Here is a 22,508-nt window from a genome sequence, read left to right as displayed (position 1 = left end):
GATCAAGATGAAGCAAGATTGTTGAGAGTGATGTCTAGGGAAAATTCAAAGCCTGCTATCAAAGTTGTGCCTTATGATGTAAAATTGGACACCAATGTTGTATTGGATTGGACATATGATATTATTTGAGTATGAAAACACTCCTGATATTAGGAAGGGGAAGATTGTAGTTACTAGGTTAAAAGGACATGCCTTACTGTGGTGGGAGCATTTGCAAACTAATAGAAGAAGTAGAGGAAAGGAGAAGATCAAAACTTGGCTGAAGATAGTGAACAAAGTGAAGAACAAATTCCTTTATGTTGATTACCATGTTAGCTTATTGGGAAAGATGCAAAATTTTAGGCAAAGAGACATGAGTGTGAAAGAGTATACTGAGGAATTCTATAGGTTGGACATCAGATCTAGACATGTGGATGATGATATTGAGAAAATCGTAAGGTACATAAATGGATTGAGATTTGGAATTTAAGATGAAATAAATTTTGTGAAATTGGAAAGTGTGGAAGAAGCATACTAGTATGCCTTGAAGGCTGAGGAGATCTTGACAAAGAAGCATTAATAAAGAAAAAGAGGTAGAGGTGGTAGATTCCAAAGAGGTAGAGGTAGATCTTATGAAGAATGTGTTTGATCTAAAAAATTTGTGCAATGGAAGAATGATGCCAAAGGAAAAATTGAGTGGAAAGGTGTGATTCTTACTAAGGAGGTGCTAGTTCTTATTTAGGAAGAGGTAATTCTTATTCTAGAGGTGGTTTTCATGGTAATTGTTTCAAACATAGTAAAGAAAGGCATAGATCCTCTAAATGTAGATCCTTTGAAAGTGGGCAAGGTAATAGAAATATTGTGATTCAAAGAGATATTGAGAGTTCACCAAGTGGACCTAAGGCTAGATAAAATCTAATGGTGAGAAGAACCTTATGTAATAAGGGAAGTGATGAGGAACCTATTTTAAGAAGAAGTATTCTCAATACAAGATGTAAGATGGTGGGAAAATGCTGCAAGGCGATCAGTGATAGTGGAAGTTCTAAAAATTTGGCATCAAAAGAGCTGGTTATAAAGTTGCAATTGAAGAGGTTGAAACATCCTAAACCCTATCATGTTTCATGGATCAAAAATGAGAATAAGATATTGGTAAGTGAACAATGTATTATGAAGTTCAAAATTGGGCATTACTTTGATGAAGTTTTGTGCGATATTATGCCTATGGATTGTTGTCATATTTTGTTGGGTAGACCTTGCAAATATGATAGATATGCTATACATGATGGATGATTGAATCAATATACTCTTTGGGTAAATGGGAACAAGCAAATATTGTTGCCTTGGATTGAAATTCCACATGAGGTTATTTGTACTACAGTAAATGTCTACATGGTTAATGGAAAGTAATTTGAAAAGGAAGTAAATAAGGTTTTTGTATAGTTCATAGAGGATGAAGTGTTGGTAATAATGATCGAGTAGTAGAAGGTGGTAATGACTGAGTGATAACAGATAGTGGTAGCTGAGTACTAGAAGAAATTGCAAAATTGTTGAATGAGTATAAAGAGATTATTATAGAGGATATATCTGATAGTTTACCTCCAATGAGAACTATAAGTCATTGTATGGATCTAATTCTTGGAGCTAGTTTTTTGAACAAAGCACCATATAGATTGACACCTACAGAGAATAAGGAACTTAACAAACAAGTGCATGAGTTTTTGTAGAAAGGTTTTATTAGAGTTTGAGTCCATGTGATGTACCTACTATATTAGCACTTAAAAAGAATGGAGAATGGAGAATGTGTACTAATTCTAGAGCTATTAACAAGATTACAGTGAAATATAGGTTTCCTATGTCGAGGATAGATGACATAATATATTGTTTGAGTGGAGCAAAGTATTTTACCAAGATTGATTTAAAGAGTGGCTATCATAAGATCATAATCAAAGAAGATGATGAATGGAAGACTACTTTCAAGACAAAAGATGGTTTGTATGAATGGTTGGTTATGCCTTTTGGTTTTACTAATGCACCTAGTACCTTCATGAGGTTGATGAATGAAGTTCTGAAAGGATTTCTGGGTAAGTTTATGATTGTTTACTTGGATGATATTCTAACATTTAGTAAGACTAAGAAAGAACATCTTGAGCATATTAGATGAGTATTGTAGAGATTGAAGGAGGAGAAGTTGATGATTAATTTGAAGAAGAGTTCTTTTATACAAGGAGATTGTGTATTTGGGATTTTTGATTTTAGCTAATGGATTGAAGATGGATCCTAAGAAGGTAAAATCAATTTGGAATGGCCTACAGTTAAGAATGTGGGTGAGGTAAAATCATTTCATTGTTTGGCTAATTTTTATAGAAAGTTTATAAGAATTTTTAGTTTTGTTTGTTATGCTATGATTGAGACATTGAGAGGAGATAAAAACAAATTCAAGTGGACACATGGAGCTCAAAAGATTTTTGAGAATTTAAAAAAAAAGGTTGTTGAGTTGCCTATATTGGCCTTACTTGATTCAATAAGGTATTTCAAGTTGAATGTGATGCAAGTGGTAGTGCAATACAAGCCATATTACATCAAGAAGGTAAACCTATTGCTTTCTTTAGTGAAAAGTTGAATGATGCTAAAAGGAAGTATTTTGTGTATGATCAAGAGTTTTATGCTATTGTTAAAAGATTGAATAAGTGGAGACATTATTTGATTCCTAAGGAGTTTGTGTTGTAAATGATCACAAAGCTTTACAATACTTGGGAAGTCAACATAAATTTAAATAGAGACATATGAAGTGGGCTAAGTACTTGTAGAATTTTACATTTGTTATCAAACATAAGAGTGGAGTTACTAATAGAGTTACTGATGTGTTGAGTAGGAGACATTCTCTATTGAATGAAATGAAGGTTGAAGTTCTTGGTTTTGATGAAATGAAAGAGTTGTATGACACTGACCCTAATTTTTATGAGGCATGGAGAGAGTGTAGAGCACAAATCAAATAGATTACATAAACAAGTATGATAAATATTTCATTCAAGAAGGTATGTTGTTCAAAATAACTTAGTTGTATATTTCTAGAAGTTCTATGAGGTTGAATTTGATCAAGGAAAAGCATAGTGGTGGATTGGCTGGACATTTTGGAATTGATATGACATTGAGTTTGCTAAAGGATAAGTCTTATTGGCCACAAATGTATAATGATGTTCAAAAATTTGTAAAGAGTTGTGGAGTTTGTCAAGTTACAAAAGGAGTAAGTCAAAATATTAGTTTGTATACACCTATTACTATTCCTAAGAAACTTTGGAGTGACGTTAGTATGGATTTTGTTCTTGGGTTACCTAAGAAAGTGAAGGGGTATGATTCTATATTTGCTATAGTGGAAATATTTTCTAAGATGGCTCATTTCATACCATGCAAGAGGACATCAGATGCTAAGCATGTTGCTGAAATTTTCTTTAAAGAGATTGTGAGATTGCATGGATTACCAAGAAGTATTATTTCTAACAAACATAGTAAGTTTGTTGGTTATTTTTCGAAGACTTTGTGGAAGAAGATGGGTACTGAGTTGAAGTTTTGTTCTACATTCCATCCATAGATAGATGGATAGACAGAGGTTATGCATAGAAGCTTGGATAATTTGCTGAGATGTTTAGTGGGAGATAAGCCAAGTAATTGGGAAATAGTGTTAGCATAGGTCAAGCTTTCAAATAATAATTTTGTGAATAGGAGTATAGGGAAGAAACCTTTTAAGATTGTTACTAGAATGAAGCCTAGAGGAGTATCAAATTTGAGGAATGTTACTGGTGAAGAAAAGCGAAGTATTGTAGGGGAAAAATTTGCTGATTTTATGGAGTCTTTGCATAAGAAAGTGAAGTTAAGGATAGAAAAAAGTAATAAGAAGTATAAGAAGAATGCTAATAAGTCTAGAAGACATCATGATTTTGAAGTTGGTGATGAGGTGATGGTTCATTTGAAGAAAAAAAAAATTTCTATTGGAATGTATAGTAAGTTGAAGATGAAAAAGTTTGGACCTTGTAAGACCTTGAAGAAGTTTGATAGTGGAAATGCTTATGATGTTGAATTACTTGATGAAATGGATATATCTCCTGTATTCAATGTTGCCAATTTGTAGAAGTATCATGACTCTCATGATGAAGTTGTTGTGTCAAAAGATTAGCCTAAGAAATAGATTGAATAAATTGAATAGATATTGGATCACAAAATTGGCAAGAGCATAAGAGGAAAATATTACTATGAATATTTGGTAAAGTGAGAGAATAGACCTATTGAAGATGCCTTGTGGATTTCTCAATTTGAGTTGGATTTAGCTCAGGTTGTGACATCTCAATGATTCGAGAGAATCATTTCTTCCAACCTTAGGTATCTAATGTAGGAGCATCCTGGGTTGTTGTCGAGTTCTTAGTTGTTCCCAAGTGATTCCTTTGGTTGTTGAGTTCTCCATGGTTCTCAAGTTTTCTATGGTTTCTAAGTTCTCCATGGTTGCCAAGTTCTCTTCAGATGCTAAGCTTGTGTGGTTTCAAAGTGATCATTTGAGTGCTGAGTGCTAGTGTTTTGTGAAGTCTTTATTTGCAGAGTAGTCTGTGTCTAGTTCCAATTTGGGCTAACCTTGCTCACATTTAATTATTTTATAGGTAGTTATTATTTGATGTGAACCAACTTTTGGCTATGCATGGATTTAATGTAAGGTTTAGTTTTTCTAATAGGCTAACCTATGGTAGCACAAGTATTTAAGAAGGTATAGCATTCAATTTTAAAGGATAATTTGGAGGTCAAAGAAGAGTAGGGAGCAAAATGTGAAGTAGGATCATCAAGGATTGTAATTGAATTGTTACATGGCCATAAGCCAAAAGGCCTTACAACTGGGCATGTATGTTTATTATTTGATGAATGTATAAACATCTTGTTCTCTTTCTCCTTGGTGTAGTTCTTGTGTTGTGTTTTCCACTGTGTTAACTCTTGTAGGTTGGTTTGGATAGCTAGGTGTGCCTTTGGCCCTAGTTATTTTCATCTTCCTGCTTTAGGTGGTAGTTGGGGGTGCCTTTGTCCTTGGTTATTCTATCTCTCCTTGCACCACCTTGAAAACTCCAAAGACAAGGTCGATCAAGATCAACCTAGTTTAGAACAAGATGAACTAAGTTGATCTAGTTCTAGAAATCAGGTCTTCAAAGTCATAGAGAGAAGGGGCATTTAATAAAGAGATAAGGTAGAAAGATGGAAGAAGAGGAGGGAAAATGAGATCAAGAACATGCATATCCATGGTCCACAGAGGGTATGATGAAGAGGGAGCTAAAAGGTATTAAAAGGTAAGTATGTCCATTTTTTGATGATATAACCCTTAAACCTATGATTCTCTTGAATCACATATAACATAAATATAACTATAAAGTAGAAAACCAATAAAAAGATACAACCCAAATTATTTAAATGCTCCATGTAAGGCTTGTTGATCCCTATAATTTGTTGTCTATTAATGTCAAACACTTAGTCATTCCTATGATAGAGTTGTTTGGTCATCACTAGGATTGATCCATCCTACAAAGGTTGAGCGATGTATTTTGATCTGTAAATATTTTAGCGATGACCAAGTAATTGTTATTGCCAAGTAAATATATGGTCTCTAAGTACTTCTATGTATGCTGAGTAAGATAAAAATTAGTTTGAACTAAGCTATACAAAGGCACTTCATGTTGAGTTATACAGTGAGCATCGAGAATTTAGAAGTTGAGGGACACCGTGAAGATTAGTCATGACCAAGAGTCAGAGTGTTCATGCACTGAGAGAAATAGTACTTACATATTTATTTGGGATTGCACAAACATTGAGGTAAACCATTTTTTGACTTAATGCATATTTTAATGTTCAAGGAGTAATTATGGAGATGATTACATTTTTTTGGCATGAATCATTAATCCCTATGCAAGGTGTTTATCCAATCAAAAAAATGGAAGGCTTAAGTGAAAAAGGGAGAAATTTGGGTCATTGATCTTGATCTATAACATTCTCCAATTGGTTATAAAAGAAGGATCCAAACTCTATTTTCAAAATGGATGGAGTATGCAGGTATATTTGGATGCTTGAAGTGTAGTTTTAAAAGAGAATGAGATAGAGCAACCAAGAAGAATAGTAAAGTGTAGAGAAGAGTTATATTACATCATAAAGAGGATTTAAGATTAGAAAGAGGAGATCCACAATCAAGCATTAAAGTGCTAATGGAATTATTAGGCACTAATACATTCTAGAAAAGTAAATCCAAGTAAATATCTTAACAAAGTGGTCATAATTGGCCTATGTGAATCTCCTAACAAAGTTCTTACTTTGTAGTAAGTTTTAAATCCTTTATACAATGTAGACTGAATAAGTCTTAAAGTTATTAATAGGGAAGATCCCTAATAGGGTAGATCATAATGACTGATAAAACTTGTAGCCCTGACATGAAACAATTATTTTCGTAGTAGTGATGATTTATGGGTGTCATCCCTGCCCTAGTTTTACCTTCACCTTAGATGGTTACTGGGTTACCAAATATTTTTGTTATGTGTTGATCTTTTTACTCTCAAATCTATGGTTGTGATCATTAGATTAGATCTTATACATCATCGTAGTATATGTTTATGTGATTTATGATATTGTTGAGATAAGGGTTAGTGGTGAAATATATTAGCTTGATAATTGTGTAGAAGGTTGAAATTGTTATAGATCATGTTCCACCCCCCTCCCCCCCCCACCCACTGCTCATAGCATATTTATTTCCCAATAAACTTCCAGCAATTGGTATCAGAGAATAGTTCTCTTAGCAAAAGGCTAACTACTTGAGAGTAAACATCTTGGATATGGAGGCTTATATGTTGGGAAAGATCATTAAAAATCATAAGCTTGATATATAACTTGTACTAAAATAGCTTGAACAAGAAAAAAAGGAATTGATGAAATCCTTAAAGAAAAGGAAGGAGTTATAAATCTAGTAGAATGACACTCAATATCAAGAAGAAGACACTAAAGGACTACTTCATGATGGAAATTCCAATGAAAGTGATGCAACAATAGCAAACCTATTAGAAAGGAACAATACACTGAATGATGAGATAAGAGGACTGAAGAGAGGTCATGAAATTGAATCAATAAGATTGTGTGAAGTAATTGAACATAAAAAGAAATTTGAGGAATGCAAGACAGTGGTTGATGAAGACAAAGGAAAAATGGCCACAAGACTTGATGAAAGAACATCTGATATGCAAAAAATCACTTACAAGCAATTTGATATGATCAATAAGTTGTTAAGTGCAAATCAAGAACTAAATAGTAAACATGTGGATATTGAAAATTTTATATCTAAGAATGATCCTCTAAGGAATGCAATGAGATCTGAAAAGAAATTCATTTAATGGTTGAACAAACCCAAAGAATTTGTGAGATACTATGAAGAACTAATGAGATCATGGAGAAAACCCCATGATACATTGGTACTAGGCTATGCTGAGGATATACCATCTAATGAGGAATAAGAATCATCAAAGAGTGGAGAACAAGGGAATGTAAAGCCAAAGAATAAAAAACCTACATGTTATCATTGTGGGAAACTAGGTCATACAACAAATATTTATAGAAGCAAGACTAGTAAGTAAAACCATAAGCCTAAATTCAATGGGTAATGTTTTAATCTTAAGAAGAAAGGACATCAAACACATGAGTGCATATAAAATGACAAAAATACACCTATTACACCTATATTTGAAGGTTATTGCAAAAATTGTCAAAAGTATGGACATAAAGCTTAGAAATGAAAATCAAAGGCAAAATCTAACTAGACAACCAAGAAGCAAGGAAATGCACCTAAGAAAGGTAACTCCTACAATTGGGATTACAACACATGGTTAAGTCTATGTGTTATCTATGTTCATTGTGTATTTTTTTCTTCATATAACTATTTATAATTCTATTCTTTCAAAACTATCAAACCCTAATAATTGGTATCAGAGCAAGGTTTGTTGTTGTAAATTGATAAGACTTTTAGATTTGAGTGGGAGCAATGGATGATTCTAGATTCAAGATTGAAAAATTTAATGGCTAGAATTTCTAGTTATGGAAAATGTGGATGGAAGATTATCTATATCAAAAGGATTTGTTTAAGCCATTAGAAGGAAAAGACAAGAAATGAGGAACTATCATAGATGGAGATTGTGAGATCTTGCATAGGAAGGCACTGGGACCTATTTGACTATGGCTTTCACTATCTGTAACTTTCAACATATCAAAGGAAAAAATGATAGTAGAGCTGATGGAGACATTGGCTATATTATACAAGAAATATTCAACATTAAATAAGGTATTTCTTATGAAGCATTTGTTTAATATGAAAATTGGCAAGGGGGGGATCTGTAGTGAATCATTTAAATGAATTTAACATAGTCACCAGTCATTTTTCATCCATACAAATTTAATTTGATGAAGAGGTTAGGGCTCTCTTAATCTTATACTCTTAGCTAGAAAGATGGAATAGCTTGGTTATGGCTACAAGTAACTCTGTCTCTAATTCAAATACTTTGAAATTTGATGAAGTTGTTGGTGTTATCCTAAGTGAGGAAATGTGATGGAAAAGAATAGGTAAAACTTTGACCTCGTTAAGTTCTTCTTAAAATGTGGAGAACAGATGAAGAACAAGGGAAAAAGGAAAAGGGCCTTTGCATGACAAGTCATGAGGGAAGTCAAAGAAAGGACATTCTCAATCTAAAGGAAATAAATATTGTTGGTACTATAGAAAGCATGGTCACCTGAAGAAAGACTATTAGTCTCAAAAAAATAAACAAGGAGAGGAAAATGAAGATAGCAGTAAGGAAGATAATGTTACAAGTAATACTTTACAAGATTCTTTAATCTTATGTTTGGATAATGCTAATGATTCTTGAGAAATAGATTTTGTTATAAATGTTTTAGAATAACTGAGTGGGGGTGGGTGAATCATTTATTCAAGGTCCAAAAGTCTTGATAAAACTTTTTCACTAAGTATAGTGAGCCCATTTAAACTAACCATGCATCCAAGATAAACATTCTTCTTAGCAAGTTACTAATAAATCAACATGTAGGAATAAGACATGAAAGATCAACACATAATGTAGTGATTTACGTGGAAACCCAATTTGGGAAAAACCACCAATAACATGCTACTCATTTATCACTCTTATGAAGTGATGCCCTATGAAAGCCTGCCCTATTAAAGGCTACAAAACACATTGTTAAATGTGACCTGATTAAGGGATTTCAACCACCCTGTTAGAAATAGGTCTGGTTAAAGGACTTTAGAACATTTGCTTGGAATGTCACCCTGTTAAAGGATTTACAAAATGGTTGTTAAACCAACCTAAGTCCATAGGATTTTTCCTAACTGGTACAATTGTTAGAAAGTAACAATAAGGGTGATATAACTCACAACATAAATTGCAAATTTTAGATCTCAACTTAGTTCACAAATTTTCTTAGCTTTCAGTCTCTATAGCTCTGGAAGCTTTTCCTCCTTTAAAGCTTTGTCTCCTTGAGTCTCCATGCTCATTGTGCCAATGTTATAGTCACCTATCAAAGTAGAGTCTTTATTCTCTATTCCTCCCTCACAAAGCCTTCTCCTTGACACCACACACTCTCTCCAATATCTCTTCATCTCTTGACCTATAACTCCTTAAGTAGGATTTTGGAATACCTTTCCTGCTCTAATCTTCTCACTCTTATTTTTGGGTTTGAATGGATTAGGTAAGATATGATGTATCTTTCCCTTATCTTGTTTCTTCTAGAAACATCATGTGGAATCCACTTATATTCACCTAAAAATGGTTAACCTAGAATTCTACACCACTAGCTCAATATCCTTATCTTCTATCTGGTTCACAAAATTCAAGGTGACAAACTTGTTGGCTCAAATCTAGTGAATCTTTTAATTTTCAAATAATGCAACAACTCAACACTATTGACTTTCTAATGCTTGACACATACTATGTTACTCAACACCATTAAGTTTTACTGATGCTCGACACCTATTACATTTTGTCTAGCTTGGCATTTGAACTTGCTTGACACCTTCTGTTTCTCTCAACACATACTAGATTTTTCATTTTCTTAGTACTTATTGATAATTTCCTTAGCATGAACTAACTTGCTTAGTATCCACTTATGAATTTAGCCAAGCTTTGCAGATAGTTCTATTCTTCTAGAGTTTCTAAGTATATCCAATCTCTATATCTTCAAGTGTATTATCAATACATCATTTTACCATTATCTTTACTGATCCTTGTACTTCATTACAAAACCATAACTCAACCTTTCCCTTAGGTGCTTTTGTTACATCTTATTGATTAAATCCTCGTCATCAATCAACTAAGTGATAGTACTTGGATCTTATAAGCAATTGTCATTCCAAAAAATAGTAGGTTTGACATTGGTGATAAAACAATGATTAAAAACATTTTTATCAACAATTTCCCTTCTTCATTAATGATCTTTTCAATCAAATTTCAACAGATTTTGGGGCTTCATTCCATGCTACACCCCATAGAAAATATTTTCAAGATTATGTTCAAGGTGATTTTGGATAGGTATATTTGGGTGATGATGAGCCATGTCCTATTGTTGGAAAAGGAAAAATAAAGATCAAGTTGCCAAATAGAAATGACTGGATACTATAGGAGGTAAGGCATGTCCCTAATTTAAGAAGAAATTTAATTTTTGCAGGACAAATCGGTAGTGAAGCTTGCATAGTCATGTTTTTAAACAATATCTAGAAGGTAACTAAAAGTTCACTATTAGTATCTAAAAGTGCAAAGGTAGGTACATTATATCTATCTACTAGTAACACTTATTCTACCTTAGCTTCTATTGATAATGTTAATGTAGGGAAAGCTACTCTAGATGTTGGAAGAACAAATTCAAATATGTGGCACAATAGGATTGTACACATGAGTGAAAAAGAGATGAAAATCCTTCACTCTAAAAATCTATTTCCAAGACTAAAAAATTATCAATTTAGAGTTATGTGAAAATTGTGTTTATTAAAAATAGAAAAGATTTAGATTTCTTAGAGTTAAGAAAGAAAAGAAGAGTGAGAAGTTGGAGCTAGTGTATTTAGAATTATGGGGACTAGCTCAGGTATCATCTCTTGGTGGCTCTCATTATTATGTTATTTTTATAGATGATTCAACCAAGAAAACATGCATATATTTCTTGAAACAAAAATATGATGTTTTTGAAACATTTATGAAATGGAAATCTTTGGTTGAGACTGAGACAAGAAAGAAGTTGAAGTGTCTCATATCCAATAATGGAGGTGAGTATTGCAGCACAACTTTTGAAGATTATTGTTATATTCATGGAATTTGAAGGCAGAAGATAGTTTTGAGAGCCCCACAAGAAAATGGGCTATCAGAAACACTGAATAAGAGAATCATGAAATGTTCAAGGAGCATGAGATTGCATGCTAGTATGCCCCTTCATTTCTAGGAAGATGTTGTAAACAATATTGTCTATTTGATAAATAGAGAACCTTCAGCCCCTTTGGATGGTGGTATTCTAAAGAAAACATGGACTAGAGAAAAGGTAATTTATTTATTTTTGAAAACATTTGGTTGTGAAGCTTTTGCCTATGTTGATAAATAAAATAGAACCAAGCTTGATGCTAAATCTATGAAATGTACCTTTATTGGATATGGAGTAGATAACTATGATTATTGATTATGGGATTTTGAAAATCTTAAAATAATTAGAAGTAGATATGTTATTTTATGTATTGATTATGGTGAACTCAAAGAATATGAAGAAGAAATGCAAGTGGATTCCAAACAATAGTACAAGTTGGGTATGAAAGAGGAGATGGACTCCATATTGAAAAATAAGACTTGGGACTTATTCCCTTTACTTGAAGGAAAAAGAGCCTTGCCTAACAAATGGGTTTATAGGTTGAAGAAGGAAGATGGAGGAAATAAAAGGTATAAGGCCAAACTTGTGGTAGAGGATTTTGTACAGAAAAAGGGTATAGATTTTGATGAAATATTCTCCCCTATTGTAAAAATGACTTCAATTTAGAATTGTACTAAGTCTTGTAGCTACAAATGACTTGCATCTTGAACAAGTAGATGTCAAGACAACTTTTCTCCAAGGCTATTTAGAGGAAGAAATTTACATGCAACAACCAGAGGGATATGAGGTCAAGGGTTAGGAGAATTAGGTGTATAGGTTAAGGAAAAGTTTGTATGGCCTAAAGAAGGCACCTCAATTATGGTATTTAAAATTTGATAGTTTCATGGTCAAAAAAGGTTACCATAGATGTCATTCTGATCACTATGTATATTTTAAGAAATTGGATAATGGGAGTTACAATATCCTATTACTCTATGTTGATGACATGCTTGTTGCTGGATCTAATTTGCAACAAATAAATGAACTTAAACAAAAAATAGCAAGGTCATTTGCTATGAAGGATTTAGGTTCTTCTAAGAAAATCCTTGGTATGAGGATTACATACGATAGGAAAAATAAATCTTGAATTTGTCCCAAAGTGAGTATATAAAGAAGGCATTGAAAAGATTTAATATGTAGGATGCAAAAGCAGTCAGTAAAATTTTAGCTAGTCATTTAAAATTGACTAAGGAAATGTGCCCAAAGGCACAAAAAAAGGTAGATAAAATGTCTAACATCTCATATTCATCAACTATTGGTAGTCTAATGTATGTAATGGTATGCACATGACCATATATTTCTCATGCAGTGGGAGTTGTCAGTAGGTATATGAGAAATCTAGGTATGGAACATTGGAATGTTGTCAAATGGATTCTTCAATATTTGAAAGTTACTATTAAAAAGGCATTATGTTTCATAGGATCTAGTTCTTCTCTGAGTGGAATTTTTAACTCTGATCTAGTAGGAGAAATTGATACAAGGAGGAGTACTAAAGGGTATTTTTTCACTGTACAAGGTACTATAGTTAGTTGAATTTCTAGATTGTAGAAGGTTAATGCACTTTCAACCACTGGAGCTGAGTATGTAGCTACTATGGAATCTAGCAAGGAGATGATTTAGTTACAATGTTTTTTGGAGGAATTGGGTAGTGAATTCAATATCCGCATGAGATAAAATACATCAGGACAATTTTGAAGTGTGAACCAAGAAAAGAGCACATATATCAAGTTGGAGCATAGTTGATGCCAAGCATTAATATAGATGTTAGTTGTGACCAAGTCATAGTGTGATCTAAGCTCATGTGGTGACTAAGTTGTGATTATTAAAAAAAATGAAGTTACAACTGAGTTGGTTTATTTATTGAGCTAGTGAATGGAGTATGAATGCCAAGTGGTCTTATGGATACCGAGACAATTGTCTAATATATGTTCAAAACATTAAATATAAGGTTATTTTGACAATTTGAAGGTATATGTTTAATATTCTGTTCATTTCTTCATTCATCAAGAGAGTTAGAGTTTGTAGAGTGATTCAAAGGTGATTCCAAAGAAATTTGTGCAAAGCTTGTAGAGATCTAGTGCATGTCATTGGTGAAATTGAGTAAGTTTGCAAGGTTTATTTGAACTAATTTAGGTTACTTTGTGAAATTGTTTAAAGTTTAGAAACAATATATTTTGATGTCATCTTCTATTTCTAGAAGTGGAAACAAGGAGGCATTGAAGGATAATAATGCCTAAATAATATGAAATGATATATGGCCCCAAACAAAATTTAAGTTTTATCCTAACATCATGATGACTAGAGATATATTTGGATTTTTGTCATCTATCCCTCCGTGAGTCATAATGGTACATGATGTGTGATCTTTCTACATGTGTGAGATTGAAGAAATTGGATATTTTGTGTTGAGGAATACATACAAAAAGCTACGTGAGAATGGAGTTTTAAAGGAAGAAAAAAAAGTAGTTGTTGAGAAAGGGCTTACCCATGCCCTATCCTTTCCTAACATTTTTAAGGTTGACTAGATTAGAATAGTTTTGAGAAGGGCACATGACATAAAGTTGTGGCTAGAAAATGGGCCAGTAAAGATGACCAAATTGATCATCAATAAAGTTACTAGTTATCCTACCCTTGATGTGTTACCAAGCCAAAAATGTGATTAAATAATTTACCAAGGTGAAATAGTGATATAGGGAGAGAATGAGATAACCAAGGCCAAAGGCACACCCAACTATTCAAATTTCCTATGCGAGTAAAAATATAAAAAAACATACGCCAAATAATAGCAAACCTTGGAGATAGAGGGACATATTCTTTCATATATTCATTCAACTAGAAGATACATGCCCAGTTGTAAGGTCTTCTTGGTTATGACCATATTACTATTTAGATTTAATCCACAATGATTAAACTTCACATTTCAACTTTTTTTTTAATCTTCCTTATCTTCTACCAGCTAACTTTGATACCTTAAGATTCTACCAAAGACTCTTTGAAATACATGCTTAGTCACAAGTTAGCCTATTGCAAATACCAACAATTAGGTCCTCATATAAAATACTAAAACAAGCCACAAGTCGACTCATAGAAAATATCTATCACTAAAATAATGTAAGGTCAGCTTCATCAAAAAACTACATGTAAAAAACTTAGAAAATGAAGAATACATCAAAAGCTACAACTCAGAGAACTCAACAAAACTCGGCAACCAAAGGAAAATTGAGACCTAAATGAACTCAATAGCCAAAGGAAAATCGAAAAACAAAGGAGAGCTTGGAAACCAAAGAAGACTCAGTGACCAAAGGAAATCAGCAACCAAAGAACACTTAGAAACCATAGGATAACTCGACAATAATTAAAAACTTAGAAAACCCATAGAACTCAACAATGCAAGACATTGCAACTAGGTAGTAACAAAGAAACTCAAAAAAAATGTAGGATAGTAATGCAACCTAGGATGCTCTTGCATCAAATAGAATGGTCAAGTGATGTTAATCGATATAATTCATGATCCTATTATTGAGTAAGGAATTAGTGGTTGTTGAGCCTAGGTCACCAAAAGGAAAAAAGATTATAATTATTGATCCTAAGGTCAAGAGGATTTTGGAGAAAGTGGTTACACCATGCACTTCTACACCTCAAAGAAGAGTTACTAGAAAAGGATCCAAGGAAACTACCCCTATAGTTTATAAGCCAAAGAAAGGAACAACATAGATAACTAGGCCAACAAAGGGCAAGAAGAGGAAATCAAAGGCGAGGAAGATCAAGAAAGGCCAAAAGAAGAGGCTAAGGAGGAAACCCATTAGTAAAAATAATGAAGAGGGGGAGGATGAAGGCAAGAGGAAAAAATCTAATGATCTAAGTAAATTTAGGATAGTGCCAAGGCAACCTCCTTAGAACATAGAAAAGGTATGTGAAACTATTATGAGTTTAGTAGGCCTTACTGGATTTAAGAATGTTAACTATGATTATTTAGATAAAGGAGATAAGGAGAAAGTTGAACTAGTAGGTTTTGATATGATAGTTAACTTTAAGTATATACCTATATAATTAGGACAAGAATTACCCAAGGAATTTTATAATAAAATGGATTCAAAATGGAAATGGGCATTAAGAAAATAGAAGAAAACAAGGGAAACAACTTTAGCCAAAAAAATGCTAGATTTAGGCAAGACTCATATGTCTATAGCCTAAAGAGATTTTGCAAAAAAAATTGTACCAAAAACTATAGCATATAAAATTTTGAGAAACAAAATTGAGAAGGTATTACAAGAGAGCAATTTGGTGGGAAAGAAAGCATTTGAATTAATGCCACCAACAATAGAAGAGGAAAAGGAAGATGAACAAATTGAACTGGATAATATATAGGATTTGTATAATGATGCAAAATATTTGGTAGAGACTATGGAGAAAATGGCTCAAGACAAGGAAAACAAGATAGAGATAGTCATTATTGAGGATGAAACTCCTAAAAATACATTGCCCAATGTGTTTCTAGTGACAACTGAGCCAGAGAAGATAATGTGTGCCAAGTTAGAGCAAGAAGAGAAAGCTCCAAAATCTTTTAAAGACACTTTGATAGATACGTCCAATCTAGTTATTATTTAAATCATGGAATACTTAAAGATTGGAGAGAAAAGAATGGAAAAAAACAAGTAATTGTATCAATAAGTGAAACACCTATCATTACTATTGACATTAATGAACAATTAAGAAAAAAATAAAACAAAAGACTTTAGTCATCAATATTGAGGAATAGAGTGGATCAACAGTAGAAGATAAGAGAGGTGAAGAGCCTGCTATGGCAGATCAGACCACATTGGGTTAGATTGATGGCATGAATGCACAAGTAGTGATTCAAGAGCATCCTAGGTGTCACTACTATTCTATATGTTTTTTAGTTTTCCTAGTTTCTACTGAGTTGCAATGTTTTGTGTTGTTGAGTTCTTAGTAGATGCCAAGTGTTTACTAGATGCTGAGCTTCCTGGTTGATGTTGATTTCCTAGTTACTATCAAGTGTTCTTTCAATGCTAAGTCATGTGGTTTTCAAGTTCATTTGGATGTCAAGTTTGTGTGGATGCCAAGTTTTTGTGGATGTTGAGTGTTAGTATCTCCTGAAGCCTTTGTTTGCCAAGTTTTTTGTGTTCGATTTCTTGTTGAGGTTGACCATTGCATTTAATTTAGTGTTAGAAATCTATTGTGAGCTGACTTATGGCTTAGCCCAACATTTAATATGAGAGTTTATTTAGTTGTATTTGCAACAAGCTGACTTGTGGTTGTGCATGTATTTAAAAGGTATTGGTTTGACTCTTAGGGGGGACATAACTTAGAGGGAATAGGAGTAAGAATGCAAAGTTTGATCATTGTAGATTTTAATTGAATTGATATATGGTCATAACCTAGAAGGACTTATAGCTAGGCATGTAATAAGATCTTTGAATGCATGTATGAATGAAGGCATTTGCATCCTCTATCTCCCAAGTTGGTTGTATTTGTTGTTATTTCCATTGTGTTAACTCTGTACAAGTAGTTTCAATAGCTAGGTGTGCCTTTGGCCCTAGTTTTTCATTCCTTTCCTTCATCAAGTTGTATCAAATCTTGAGGTTCATCCTTATGGATATTGGATCATGTAGAACCCTAACTCAAATTTGTTTGTGGTGTTGAAAATCTATGGATTTTGCCTATAGCTTGTAGAGGTTTATGATCTTGCATGAACCTAATTTGTAAAGATGGTTTGTGGAAGAGGAAATGTTGACAATGCCATATTGGATACATTGAGATAAATTATAGCCATATTAGATATTGTGGAGATAGTCAAAAGGAGAGAAGTGCATATTGAGGATGTGAGTGATGATGAAGCAGTAGCACCAAACCCTAATCTGGAACCTGAAGAAGATCAAGATGAAGAAATATTGTTGGGAGTATTATCTAGGGCACATTCAAAGTCTACTATAGAAGTTGCTCCTTATGATGGAAATTTGGATACCAATGTTGTGTTAGATTGGATCTTTGATATGGAGAAGTTATTTCAGTATGAAAACACTCTAGATAATAAGGTAAAACTTGCAGTTACTAGGTTAAAAGGACATGCCTCACTGTGGTGGGAGCATTTACAAACAAAGGAGAGGAAACGAGATGATCAAAATTTGGGTGAAGATGGTGAACAAGGTAAAGAAAAAATTCCCTCCTACTAATCATCAAGTTAGATTGTTGAGAAAGATGTAAAATTTGAGGCAAAGAGACATGAATGTGAAGGAGTATACTAAGGAATTCGATAGGTTGGACATCATATCTAAACATGTGGATGATGATGTTGAGAAAATTGAAAGATACCTAAATAGATCAAGATCTAGAATTCAAGATGAAATAAGTTTTATGAAATTGGAAAGTTTGGAAGAAGCATACCAATATACCTTGGAAGATCAAGAAATCTTGAAAAAGAAGCATGAACAAAAACAAAGATGTAGAGGTGGTAGACTCTAGAGAGGTGGAGGTAGCTCTTATGGAGAAGGTGGCAAATTTGATAGTTCTATGCAAGACAAAGGGAAACCTGAATGGAAAAATGATGATAAAAACAAGACTGAATGGAAAGGGAGTAATTATTAGTGAGGAGGTACTGGTTCTTACTGAGGAAGAGGTAACTCTTATTCTAGAGTTGGTTTTCATGGAAATTTTTTTAGATGTGGTAAAGAGGGGCATAGATCCTTTGAGTATAGATCATATGAGAGTGGGAAAGGTAACAAAAGTGGTGTAATTCAAGGATACACTGAGGGTTGACCAAGTAGACCTAAGGCTGGAGAAAATATGATGGTGAGAAGGACCTTATGTAATAAGGGAAGTGATGAGGAACCTATCCTAAGGAGAAGTCTTTTCAAGACAAGATGCAAGATGGCTGGAAAATGTTGCAAAGTGATCATTGATTTTTGAAGTTTGAAAATTTTAGCATTAGAAGAGCTAGTTACAAAGTTGTAGTTGTAGAGGATGAAGCATCCTAAACCCTATCATGTTTCATGGATCAAAGATGAGAATAAGATATTAGCAAGTAGGAAATGCCTTGTGAAGTTCAAGATTGGACATTATTTTGATGAAGTTTAATGTGATATTATGCCTATGGATTGTTGTCATATTTTATTTGGTAGACCTTGGCAATATGATAGATATGTTATGCATGATGGAAGATTGAATCAATATACTCTTTGGGTGAATGAGAAGAAACAAATATTGCTTCCTTTGATTGAAAAGTCTAGATGAGGTGAATTATACTGCTGTAAATATTTGCATGGTTAATGGGAATCAATTTGAAAAAGAAGTAAAGAAGAATCAGTTTGTTTTGCCATAATTCCTAAAGGACTGATTTTGGTTAGTAATGACCAAGTGATAGTATAAGCTAGTAATGACTGGGTGATAGTAGATAATGGTAGCTAAGTACTACAAAAAATTATAGAATTTTTGAATGAGTATAAGGATATTGTTGCTAAGGATATTCCTAATGGTTTACCACCACTAAGTATAAGTCATTATATGGATCTGATTCCTAGAGCTAGTTTTTTGAACAAAGAACCATATAGATTGACACCTGTAGAGAATGAAGAACTTAATAGAAAAGTGCATGAATTGTTACAAAAGGGATTAATTAGAGAAATTTTGAGTCCCTATGTTGTACCTACTATATTACCACCTAAAAAGAATGGAGAATGGAGAATCTGTATTGATTCCAGAGCTATTAACAAGATCACAGTGAAATATAGGTTTCCTATGCCAAGGATGGATGGCATAATAGATTTTTTGAGTGGATAAAAGTATTTTAAAAATATTGATTTCAAGAGTGGTTATCATTAGATTAGAATTAGAGAAGGTGATGAATGGAATATTACTTTCAAGAAAAAAGATGGTTTGTATGAATGGTTGGTTATGCCTTTTGGTTTGACTAATGCACCTAGTACTTTCATGAGGTTGATGAATGAAGTTCTAAAAATATTTTCGGGTAAGTTAGAGATTTTTTATTTGGATAACATTCTAATATTCAGTAAGACTAAGAAAGAATATCTTGAGCATGTTAGACAAGTATTGCAGAGATTGAAAGAAGAGAAGTTGATGATTAATTTGAAGGTGTTCTTTTATGCAAGAGGAGATTGTGTATTTGGGATTTGTGATTTTAGTTGATGGTTTGATGATGGATCCTAAGAAGGTAAAAACAATTTTGCAATGGCATTCACCTAATAATGTGCATTAGGAAAAATCATTTCATGGTTTGGCTAGTTTTTATAGGACATTTATAAGGAATTTTAGTTTTTTTTGTAATGTTATGACTGAGAAAATGAGAGGAGACAAAAACATTTTCAAGTGGACACATGGAGTTGATAAGAGTTTTGAGACTTTGAAACAAAAGGTTGTTGAATTGTCTGATGAGAGCAAATATTTCCTTTATTTCATGATAGTTTTAAGACACTTTGTTGATACTCTATTTTATTTTTGTCAAGACATTTGTGGACCTATGTTTATACCTAACCTATGATAAACCTATGGGTAGAAACTATGCCATCTTTTGCTAGTATTACATATTATGTAGTATTGCATATAGTTATCAAAATGTATGTTCTTATATTTGAATTTAATTTGATAAATATTTATTTGCAAAGACGTCTCTATATTGTAACTAACCTATTAATGAAGATTGAAAGATGATTTGAAGAATTCAAATGATGAGCACCAACAACATTGAAGGAGAAGAGAATGCTAAGGAGTAGCCACAATGGAGGAAAGTTGTAATGGTTCCAAAAGACATAACAATGAGTAAGGAGGATCTATGAAGACTTATTGTATTCTTTACATTTATTGTATGGCGAGTGTATGTTTAGACTTTATTATTCCTTCCTTCAACCATTATTTATTCTTCCCACCTTGAGTTGTTACTTTCCTTCTTTTTCTCTTATGGATTTAAAGCTAGGATATTTACTTTTCTATTATGAAATAAGTGTTGATCTCCTATATATAGGAATCGACCCAAATGTGCTAGTTTAGCCAGTTAGAAGAAAGAGTTTATGAGAATAGGCTGTTAAATTTTATAGTTGTGTTTTTATAGTTCTATGTTATGTAAGGAATTTTTGAAATATAATGAAATGGTTTTTGGCTTCTATCTTGTGTTAGTAGTTTAGTGAAGCTGACCAAGGGAGCCCACTTGGAAAGTGGATTAGATTAGGATAGAATAGATTTGTTTCCAAGCATTCTTAGTATTGTAAGTAGAAGTTGTAAGTTCCTTCCTATAGCATCAAACTTCATGAATGTTCCTACAGCATATGTGAGAACAATTATAGTGGATGAACCAAGTTGGAATATTTGTTAGCTTTTCATTGTGTTTTCAGTATTTGTAGAATTAAGTGTGTTAGTTTTCTATGGCAATAGTGTAAGTTACTTTTCTTGCATTTTATTTTCTTGCAGCATAAGCTTAGTGACTCATTAAGAGACCTAGAGCACATATTGTGCCAACCATTTCAAGTAAATGTCTCGAGGTTAACAAGATTAAAAGAACCTCATAGAGGAAAAAATAGTCCTTAGTTTGAATATATTATTCCTAAGCATGGCCTAGAGCATGACTATGATACACTTATTGTGAGGCAAATCATTTTTGGCACCATTTTCGAGGATGGTGTCAAGCTAGGAGCATTTTTGAGTCATAGTTCTTAGATAAAGTTTGTTTAGAAATCTCTAGTTTGAAGCTTCTTTCACCAGTGTGAAAAGTTTAATTGCATGCATTGAAGAGGAAGACGACAAGATGAATATGGAAGATTTCTTCCACAAGAGTTTGTTAATTTGAAAGAAGAAATTGAAGAAGAAGAAGTTGAGTTACCTTTTGAAGATGCAAGCCCTATTTTTCCCATAGCATCATCATCAAGAGCTAAACTAATAGATACAAACAGTTTTCAACCTTTCACTAAAGTTTTGACCACTTTTCTTGATAGCATTGCTCTGAATCCACCAGTTGTTAATCATCCACTATTCAATGTCCCTTTTTAATAGCAACCTCATAATCTAATACCTCTAGTCATGGCACAACCTACTTTTCCATTTCCTCTCCCAAGCCTTGTAAATACTGATAATCTCAAGAATATACCTATAGCTGCCCTTCCAAAGTTCTATGGCCTTGCAACTGAAGACCCTGATACTTTCTTGTTTGAGTTTGATATACTTTTTCATAGTTTTGACTACAACACTAATGCCCATAAGCTTAAATTTTTTCTAGCATCATTAAGAGAATCAATTCTACGATGGTTCATGGGCTTAGAAGCTAATGTAGCAGGAAGTTGGGATGAAATGCAAACTCTATTTCTGGATAAGTACAATGAGTATTGTAAAGCATCTAGTTCAAGAGGAGATGATGTCTTCAAGATATCCTAGAAGGAGAAAGAAACATTGGAAGACTATGTTTCACATTTTCTATATACACTACAGAAGAACCCTTAGCACGTGTTGTCTGAGGATTCACAAAAGCTAGTCTTTCTAAGAGGTGTGAATGATGATTGTCTAGAAGCACTAGATCTGATGGTTGGTGGTGATGTATATCAAGCTTCCTAGGAAGACCTCAAGAAGATCTATTATAACTATTCAAGGTCAACCATGAAGAAAGGCTGAGGACCTCGTTCCAAAATCACTAAAGGAATCAATCAAGGCATTTCAAAGCTCAAGATATCTAACCTATTTTTAGATTCCAAACAAGACATCATCAACAATGTCACTACACATATTGACACAATGACTGCAAAGAATAAGTATGAAAAATCCAAGCTAGAACTACCTAAATACTACCCTTATTATCAAAAGCAAAAGAAGGATTGCCAATGTAAACTAGTTGTAAGCATGGAAAACCAACATCTTCCAATTGAGTACGTCAAGATAGATGGAGATGATAAGCAATTATTCTTTGTTCTCAATGCTGACCATGGGACCAACATTAAGGTATGCCTCAGGACCCTTTACAAAATTCAAATTTATATGGTAATCAATTTCAAAACTATAATCCCCAGGGTCCTCCACAAAATCAACCTAATTGGAATAATGCTAGGAAAAAAAATCCACAACAATCC

Source organism: Cupressus sempervirens, chromosome 3 (genome assembly GCF_028749045.1).
Source record: "Cupressus sempervirens isolate cs-2001-9-10 chromosome 3, ASM2874904v1, whole genome shotgun sequence".
Lineage (NCBI taxonomy): Eukaryota > Viridiplantae > Streptophyta > Pinopsida > Cupressales > Cupressaceae > Cupressus > Cupressus sempervirens.
Note: the sequence above shows the minus strand (reverse complement) of the source record.